The sequence below is a fragment of the Macaca thibetana genome, chromosome 18 (genome assembly GCF_024542745.1).
Source record: "Macaca thibetana thibetana isolate TM-01 chromosome 18, ASM2454274v1, whole genome shotgun sequence".
Taxonomy (NCBI): Eukaryota; Metazoa; Chordata; class Mammalia; order Primates; family Cercopithecidae; genus Macaca; species Macaca thibetana.
In genome coordinates this window covers 48949610-48958994 of record NC_065595.1, presented here as the reverse complement: position 1 = coordinate 48958994, position 9385 = coordinate 48949610, and positions in this window count along the sequence as shown.

The window sequence follows — 9385 nt, the reverse complement described above, 5'->3', positions numbered from 1 at the left end:
TTATCACTCCTGTGGACACATCAGAGACAGAATAGGTGAGCAGAGGATGGTGTCTACATGAAGGTAATAGATGGGTATTGGATAATGAGAAGCCATTCATCAGAGCCCAGGAAGAAGAAACCCAGAGCCTGGAAAGAAAAAACACTGAATGTGAGAAACTCAGTCACCAGAGAGTACTTTTCTGGGAAGCTGTGGTTGATGGAAAAGCAGGAATGCAGGTTGGAAAGGCAAAGCGAAGCAGAGGACAGCTGCTTCCTAATTCCACAGGTAGCTCCCAGCTGAGCCATCTCTAGTGTACGGCTCTTGAGACTTCATATTTATTTAGATTCTGCTTTACAGTTTACAAAGGACTTCATCTGTCTCTTATATGCTGAGGAAAGATAGTGGTGTTATACTCATATTGCTGAGGTTGACTGAGGCAAGATTTTAGAACTAGCAGAACTATAGAACTGATCTAGCACCCAGATCTTCAGCTTCCAATTCAAAGACATTTCCCCTCTCAGATTGCTAATCCAAACCAGAAGCTTGTCCTGCAGCTCTGCCTGCCCTTTCTGGTCAAGCCTCCTCAATGCCATCGCACTTTCCTACTTGCCTGGAATGCTTTCCCTTTATATTCCTCCTGATTTGGTGCCATCCTATTCCTTGGTTGTTACAGAGTATATACAAACAGCACAAGGCCATTGTTCTACCCTTTCACCCTTTGAGATGCAAGCACTATTTATCTTGGAATTTTTAATTTAGGTAATAACTAGACAAAGAATTATAGTACCTACTCCTTTCCTCCTTCAGCAAGGAGTCCTCAGGCAAGGTAACACTAACGGGGCCAGGTTCTGGGAAGAGAAGACTGCGAGGAGGAGGAAGAGGAGGAGGAGCCATTTCTCATTCTTTGTATTGTTAGCTGGTGAAGCAAAATGGATATATATTGTCTCTATAAACACACATTACAGCCAATGAGATGTAAAAAAGGTAGAAAATGGGCTACATTTAAAAAACATTATTTGCCGTGCATATTTTCCTGAGTCTCCTTGACCCTGAAAACTGAGGGACAAAAACCTTCAAAGCAGAGAAGGAAGGTAGTGAAAGGAAACCAAACCAGAATACGAGATGAACATCATTGACATCAGAAATCATCTGCTGGTCTCTGTTGTTAAGAAAAACCTGTTAGCCTGGCTTAATAGGGACAGCTCAGACAGCATGAGGTGGCTTGTGCTGAAAGAAAACATGCAGCTATCCCCCTATCCTTTGGGTCTAAGGCAGGCTCTAACATTAGGCTAAGAAGACTGGCATTTAATGGCCCTGTGTTTGTATAATGACCTTCCTTCTGTAGCTTGTGCTATCTCAGCTAATTGCTTTAGAACACTTCTGCTACATCTGGGTTTTTTTTGTTTTTGTTTTTGTTGTTTGAGACGGAGTTTCACTCTTGTTTCCCAGGCTGGAGTGCAATGGCAAGATCTCGGCTCACTGCAACCTCTGCGTCCTGGGTTCAAGAGATTCTCTTGCCTCAGCCTCCCGAGTAGCTGGGACTACAGGTGCCTACCACCATACCTGGCTAATTTTTATTTTTTATTTTTGGGGGTTTTTGTTTGTTTTTGAGATGGAGTCTCGCTCTGTCGCCCAGGCTGGAGTGCAGTGGCGTGATCTTGGCTCACTGCAATCTCCAGCTACCAAATTCAAGAGATTCTCCTGCCTCAGCCTCCCGAGTAGCCAGGACTACAGGTGTGTGCCACCACGCCCAGCTAATTTTTTGTATTTTAGTAGAGATGGGATTTCACCATGTTGGCCAGGATGGTCTTGATTTCCTGTCCTTGTGATCCGCCCACCTCAGCCTCCCAAAGTGCTGGGATTACAGGCATGAGCCACCATGCCTGGCCCATCTGCTGGGTTTTACTACTTTCTAATCCAGTCAAAATCCTCAATCCCGGTCAAGTCCCATGCCACTTAAACAAAATTTTGGGACATGAGGTTTTATGAACCAGAATTCATATGATTCACCTGGTGAGATATACATGATGTGCTATCAGAAAGAAGGTAATGCCCAGAGAGAACACAAAGTCATTAAAAAAAAAAAAAAAGGATCCTGATTTCTATGTCCTCTTATGTCACAAGGATGAGCTTTGAACAAAGCTTTGTTCCTTCCCATCGAGCTAGAGGTATCTTCCTGTGGATAGTCTGTGATTCTCTGAGTCAGACAGTTCTCAAACTCCTCTATGTAACCTGTAACTGAAGAATAAGGAGGTTCATAAATTTGGAAAGGAGAGCTTAAATTCTCAGCAAGGCTTGCAGCCTGTATGGTGGCAATTCTGACAGGCTGGGAAGCACAGCCTTCAGTCAGAAGCCAGAAACAGACACTTTGAGGGAGGGTGAAAGGGAACAGGAATTTATGCAAGCAGGGTGGACGATTAGTCACAGATATATATATCTTAGTTCTTCAGGTAATTCTGATATGAATACCCCCCACATTTAAAAAGCTATAGGAGGAGTCATGAATATTTATGAGAGGAGAAGCATGTACATGCACAGCTGAGCTTCATGCCCCTTCATAGGTCCCAAAAAATGGTGGCATTGGCAAGATCCGATCTTGGCCCTCTAACATCAAAAAGTAAAGCAGAAGACACAAAAACCCTCACTATGCATCCTCTGTGGACTGGCCAGAACCACTCTGTGGTAAGTGGTCTATCATTAGGAAGGAAGCCTGATTGGTTGTTGTGTCAACATTGCAAAAGGGAAGGGCAGCATCTGGCTGTTGACTGACAACTGTAGTGGCGTCTTTCCAAAAGGCTGGTTTCCCTTTCCATTACTAGGTATATACCCAAAGGATTATAAATCATGCTGCTATAAAGACACATGCACACATGTGTTTATTGCAGCACTATTCACAATAGCAAAGACTTGGAATCACCCCAGTCTGTCATCAGTGACAGACTGGATTAAGAAAATGTGGCACATATACACCATGGAATACTATGCAGCCATAGGAAAGGTAAGTTCATGTCCTTTGTAGGGACATGGATGCAGCTGGAAACCATCATTCTCAGCAAAGTATCACAAGAACAGAAAACCAAACACCGCATGTTCTCACTCATAGGTGGGAATTGAACAATGAGATCACTTGGACATAGGAAGGGGAACATTACACACTGGGGCCTATTGTGGGGAGGGGGGAGGCGGGAGGGATAGCATTAGGAGATATACCTAATGTAAATGACGAGTTAATGGATGCAGCACACCAACATGGCGCATGTATACATATGTAACAAACCTGCACGTTGTGCACATGTACCCTAGAACTTAAAAGTATAATAATATTAATAATTAAATAAAAAAAAAAAAAGGCTGGCTTCTGGCCAGGCAAGGTGGCTCACACCTGTAATTTGAGCACTTGGAGAGGCTGAGGCAGAAGGATGGCTTGAGCCTAGGAGTTTGAGACTAGCCTGGGCAACATGGCGAGACCTGTCTCATATTTTTTCAAAAATTAAAATAAATAAATACATAAAAATTTAAACATTTTTTAAAAATTGACAACCAAAAAGGCTAGTTTCTGTTTAACCATCAGGGAAGGAAGCCCTAGTGGCGTCAGCAAGGAAGGAGGTATAATGAGGGATATTCAATCTCCCATCTCGTCAAGGCTAGGAACTCAGCTTCCAAGCTTTCTCTGGGGTCTCCTTGGGCAAGTGGGGGATTCATTCAGTTGGTGAGTGGGCTTAGAATTTTGTTTTTATTTCTGAAACCTGAGAGTAGTCCCAGACTTTTGGGAGAGAGGGTCCTGGTACCCACCATAATAAAATTCAAATTCTGGACTAATTGTGGTCTCATCCACTTGTCCCAGCAGTAGTGTGGGCCAGGCACCCTCAGGCCCTGCTTAGGCTGAGCTCCTATCCTATGACTTCATTTTCTCAGTAGGTGAAGCTGAGGCTTGTCCCAGGAGCCAATAGAAAGTCATCATGGTGAGGTGGGAAGCACGAGGACTGGAATCACCAGATCTGAATTCTAAACTTGGTTGGCTACTGACAACCTGTGTGACCTTAGACACTTAGTTCTAGGAGTCGTTTAATAATAACTAAAAGTACCATAGATTAAGAGCCTATATGTGCCAAAGCCTATATTAAATACCTTACATATTTTAATTTATATATGTAAATAAAATATATGAGTTAAATAATTCTCACAACAACCCAAATGAAGTCTAATGTATCAATTTTTATTCTCATAGCATTTTATTTGCTAGAACAAATGAATACATTTAGCTCTACTTGGTCTGTAAAATATTTAGAGAAACCTAAAATCTTTAAGTATTTTATTTTAGACAATAGAATATAAAAACTTAGTTGATGTCATTACTGGAAAATTATCCAAATACCAAAGATAAATACCACATAAATCAGTGGATTACTTATTTATACAATTAAATTCCAGTAAATACAATAAGAAGACAACATCTTCAAGGGTCAGAATAGGGTTTGATGTATGACAAAATATAATTCAAGTTTATTTCACTAAAAAAAAATGGTCAATTAGAAAGCTTAGTGGGACAATCAGAAGTGTAGCAAGCTCTGATCAAGGGATAGCAGAGCATTGTCTCTAAAATGGTATAATTTTTGTTTTCATTTTGTCAGCAAATCAATGTTGTCAGGGTTCCCTGCAATGCGGAAATTAGGTTAAATTTTGAAAATCAAACTGAAAATCCATCATGCTATGCGAGTCTAGACTGCTGAGAAAAATTACTAAACTACAGAAAGTTTTTTTCAATGAATGGTTGAGAATGTGGGGTTAGAAAGGTAGTCACCCCGTTCCTCGTGCATCATTAAGGGTCATGTCAACACTCCTATAACAAAAGACAGGTTAACAAGAGAAAAGCACAACAAATTCACTTAATCAAAGTTTTACGTGACATGGGAGCCTTCAGAAATGAAGACTCAAAGACCCAGAGAAAACTGTTTTTTTGCTTAGGTTTGACGAAGAATGGACAGCTGTGTGAAATGTGGTTAGACAAAGGGTATGATCTAATGGTAACAGACTCAGGGGGACCCAGCAAGACTGATGCAGATTCTTCTTGGCCTCTCTGTGGGGCATTCCTTTCCTCTGGGTATAGGAGAGGACACTTGTCATATGAGGGTCTTCAAGGGCAAAGGGAGATTAGCGAGTGACCTTTCTAGGTTTTATGACTTGCTGTGGGTAACAGAGGTTCTAGTTTCTATGACTCCCCTTGGGAAAGGGGAATATTGCCGTCTATGACTCACTTGGTGGGAAAAGGAGGGGAGAAAGATGGGAGGGCAGGAGAAGATCAGAAAGACCTTCTTTTGAGACCTTCCAATCTCCTTTAGTTCAAAGTACTCAGCATGCCAACACACCATACTTTGGGTATTATGTTCTGAGCCTCAACAAGGACATGTGGCAAATCGCATGTCCATGTGGAGGATCAGGATGTATTTTCTGGAAAATATAATTTTACCAATATATTTGGGAATTTAACATAAATATGTTGCTGTGTAATTAACTATAATAAATATATAATAAATATAATAAATGAATTCAGCTAACTTAATGCAATCTCCTTAATCTCACAATGTATTTTGAAGAATAGGAAAATTTTAGATTCTTAGGCCCTTTTGGAAAGGTCTTAGGCCTTTTTATACTTCTCATGGTTTTCAATATTTTATTCTATTTTTATTTATTTATTTATTTTGAGATGGAGTCTCACTCTGTTGCCCAGGCTGGAGTGCAGTGGTGCGATCTCAGCTCACTGCAAGCTCCGCTTCCCAGGTTCACACCATTCTCCTGCCTCAGCCTCTTGAGTAACTGGGACTACAGGTGCCCACCACGACGTCTGGCTTTTTTCTATTTTTAGTAGAGAGAGGGTTTCACTGTGGTCTCGATCTCCTGACCTCATGATCCACCTGCCTTGGCCTCCCTAAGTGCTGGGATTACAGTTGTGAGCCACCGTGCCCGGTCTGTTTTCAAAAGTTTAAATCAGTCCACAAAAGTAAATATAATTAGATATTTATCATCTTTTATTTAATTAGAAAATGTAAATATATGTCGATCAAGGACTTGCCCAAGGAGTGAATGGGAAGGCTGGATCATGGATTTGGTCTTCTGATAATATGATAATCTTTAGAATATTGCTTAAACATGTAAAGCAGAATCTGCAATCCAAGTAAATAAATATCCAGAGCCAAGTTTAGATCATATCACAGATATTAACTGCTTTGTACCCTTTGGCTTTTTCTAAACACAGCTTTAAATACAAGGTGAGTTAAAAATCAAGGTGAATATCTATGAGTGAGTTGAGTCACTTTACCCCTCATTTGCCCTTCCATGCCAGCGACCTAAAGACAGGATCTATGTGTCTGTGAACCAGTGGGGAAAAAAGGACCAGGCACAATGGCTCATGCCTGTAATCCCAGCACTTTGGGAGACTGAGGTGGGAGAATGGCTTGAGCCAAGGAATTTGAGACCAACCTGGGCAACCTAGTGAGATCCTATCTCTATTAAAGTAAAACAACAACAACAAAAATGTATGTATAAAAGAATCTATACATAGGCAAGGTAGAATGATTAAACTGGGGAAAGCAAACGATTTATTGTACTCGCGAAAGAAGCTGAGGCAGGAAAATGTAGGAAGTTTCCCCATTGCAGATTGTGAGGGTTAATACTGAGTGTCAACTTGATTGGATTGAAGGATACAAAGTACTGATCCTGGGTAAGGGTGTTGCCAAAAGAGGCTAACCTTTGAGTCAGTGGGTTGGGGGAGGCAGATCCACCCTTAATCTGGTGGGCACAATCTAATCAGCTGCCAGCGAACATAAAGCAGGCAGAAAAACGTGACAAGGAGAGACTGGCCTAGCCAGTGACTAGAAGCACAATGCCTAGTGGGCCTATTTGGATTTTTGGAAATAAGACATTCCTCATTTGGGGGTGTTACTCCAGCCCATTTATTGCGTGACCCAAGAGGCTGCTAGTTTTGAATGGGGTCCAGAACAGGAGAAGGCTCTGCAATAGGTCCAGGCTGCTGTGCAAGCTGCTCTGCCACTTGGGCCATGTGACCCAGTAGATCCAATGGTGCTTCAGGTGTCAGTGGCAGACAGGGATGCTCTTTGGAGCCTTTGGTCGGCCCCCATAAGTGAATCACAGCAGAGGCCTCTAGGATTTTGGAGCAAGGCCCTGCTATCTTCTGCAGATAACTCCTCTCCTTTTGAGAGACCGCTCTCGGCCTGTTACTGGGCTTTGGTGGAAACGCAACATTTGACTATGGGTCATCATGTCACCATGTGACCCGAACTGCCTATCATGAACTGGGTGCTTTGTGACCCATCTAGCCATAAAGCGGGTTGTGCACAGCAGCATTCCATCATCAGATGGAAGTGGTATATATGTAACTGGTCTCCAGCAGGTCCTGAAGGCACAAGTAAGTTACATGAGAAAGTGGCTCAAATGCCCATGGTCTCCACTCCTGCCACCATGCCTTCTCTTCCCCAGCCTGAACTGATGACCTCATAGGGATCATATTTGACAGAGGAAGAGAAGACTAGGGCCTGGTTCACAGATGGCTCTGCACGATATGCAGGCACCACCTGAAAGTGGACAGCCGCAGCACTCCAGCCCCTTTTCCAGGACATCCCTGAAGGACAGTGCAGAAGGGAAATCTTTCCAAGGGGCAGAACTTTGAGCAGTACACCTGGTTGTGCACTTTGCATGGAAGGAGAATTGGCCAGATGTGCGATTATATACTGATTCATGGGCTGTAGCCAATGAAGACCCCAGCAGAGAAGGATTTTAATAATCAAGTGGATAGAATGACCTGTTCTGTGGACACCACTCAGCCTCTTTCCCCAGTCACCCGTCATTGCCCAATGGGCCCATGAACAAAGTGGCCATGATGGCAGGGATGGAGGTTATGCAAGGGATCAGCAACATGGACCTCCACTCACCAAGGCTCACCTGGCTATGGCCACTGCTGAGTGCCCAATTTGCCAACAGCAGAGACCAACACTGAGCCCTCCATACGGCACACTTCCTCAGGTGATCAGCCAGCTACCTGGTGGCAGGTTGGTTATATTGGACCACTTCCATCATGGAAAGGGCAAAGGTTTGTCCTCAGTGAAATGGACACTTACTCCAGATATGGATTTCCTTATCTTGCATGCAATGCTTCTGCCAATACTACCATCCATGGACTCATGGAATGCCTTATCCGCCATCATGGTATTCCACACAGCATTGCCTCTGACCAAGGCACTCAGTTTATGGCTAAAGAAGTGTGGCAGTGGGCTCATGCTCATGGAATTCACTCGTCTTACCATGTTCCCCATCATCCTGAAGCCGCTGGATTAACAGAACAGTGGAATGGCCTTTTGAAGTCACAATTACAATGCCAACTAGGTGACAATACTTTGCAGGGCTGGGGCAAATTTCTCCAGAAGGCCATATAGGCTCTGAATCAGCCTCCAATATATGGTACTGTTTCTCCCATAGCCAGGATTTATGGGTCCAGGAATCAGGGGTGGAAGTGGAAGTGGCACTACTCACCATTACCCCTAGTGATCCATTAGCAAAATTTTTCCTTCCTGTTACCACGACATTACGTTCTGCTGGTCTAGAGGTCTTGGTTCCAGAGGGAGGAACACTGCCACCAGGAGACACAACAATGATTCCATTAAACTGGAAGTTAAGATTGCCACCTGGACACGTTGGGCTCCTCCTACCTTTAAGTCAACAGGCTAAGAAGGGAGTTACAGTGTTGGCTGGGGTGATTGGCCCGGACTATCAAGATGAAATCAGTCTACTATTCCACAACGGAGGGCAGAAGAGTTCTCATGGAATACAAGAGATCCATTGGGGTGTCTCTTAGTATTTACCATGCCCTGTGATTAAGGTCAATGGGAAACTACAACAGCCCAATTGAGGCAGGACTACAAACGACCCAGACCCTTCAGGAATGAAGGTTTGGGTCACTCCATGAGGAAAAAAACCACAACCTGCTTAGGTGTTTGCTGAAGGCAAAGGGAATACAGAATGGGTAGTAGAAAAAGGTAGTCATCAATACCAGCTATGACCACGTGACCAGCTACAGAAATGAGGGTTGTAATTGTCATGAGTAATTTCCTCCTCCTTTTGTTAAAAACATGTTTGTGCATGTATATACTTGTACTAAGAAAATATCTTCATTTTATTTCCTTTCTTCTTTATCATGTGACGTAAGATTTATTGACTTCATATCAGCATTAAAGTATTGTTAACTTCATGTAATAGTATTTGGGTTAGGGATTGGTGCATTTCCAGTTGTATGAAGAATAGTATTATGTTACGTGTAGTTATTACCTTATTATTGTCTTTATTTGAAGATTATTTGTGATCTCAGATGTGTATGGATTCAAGTAGACAAGCA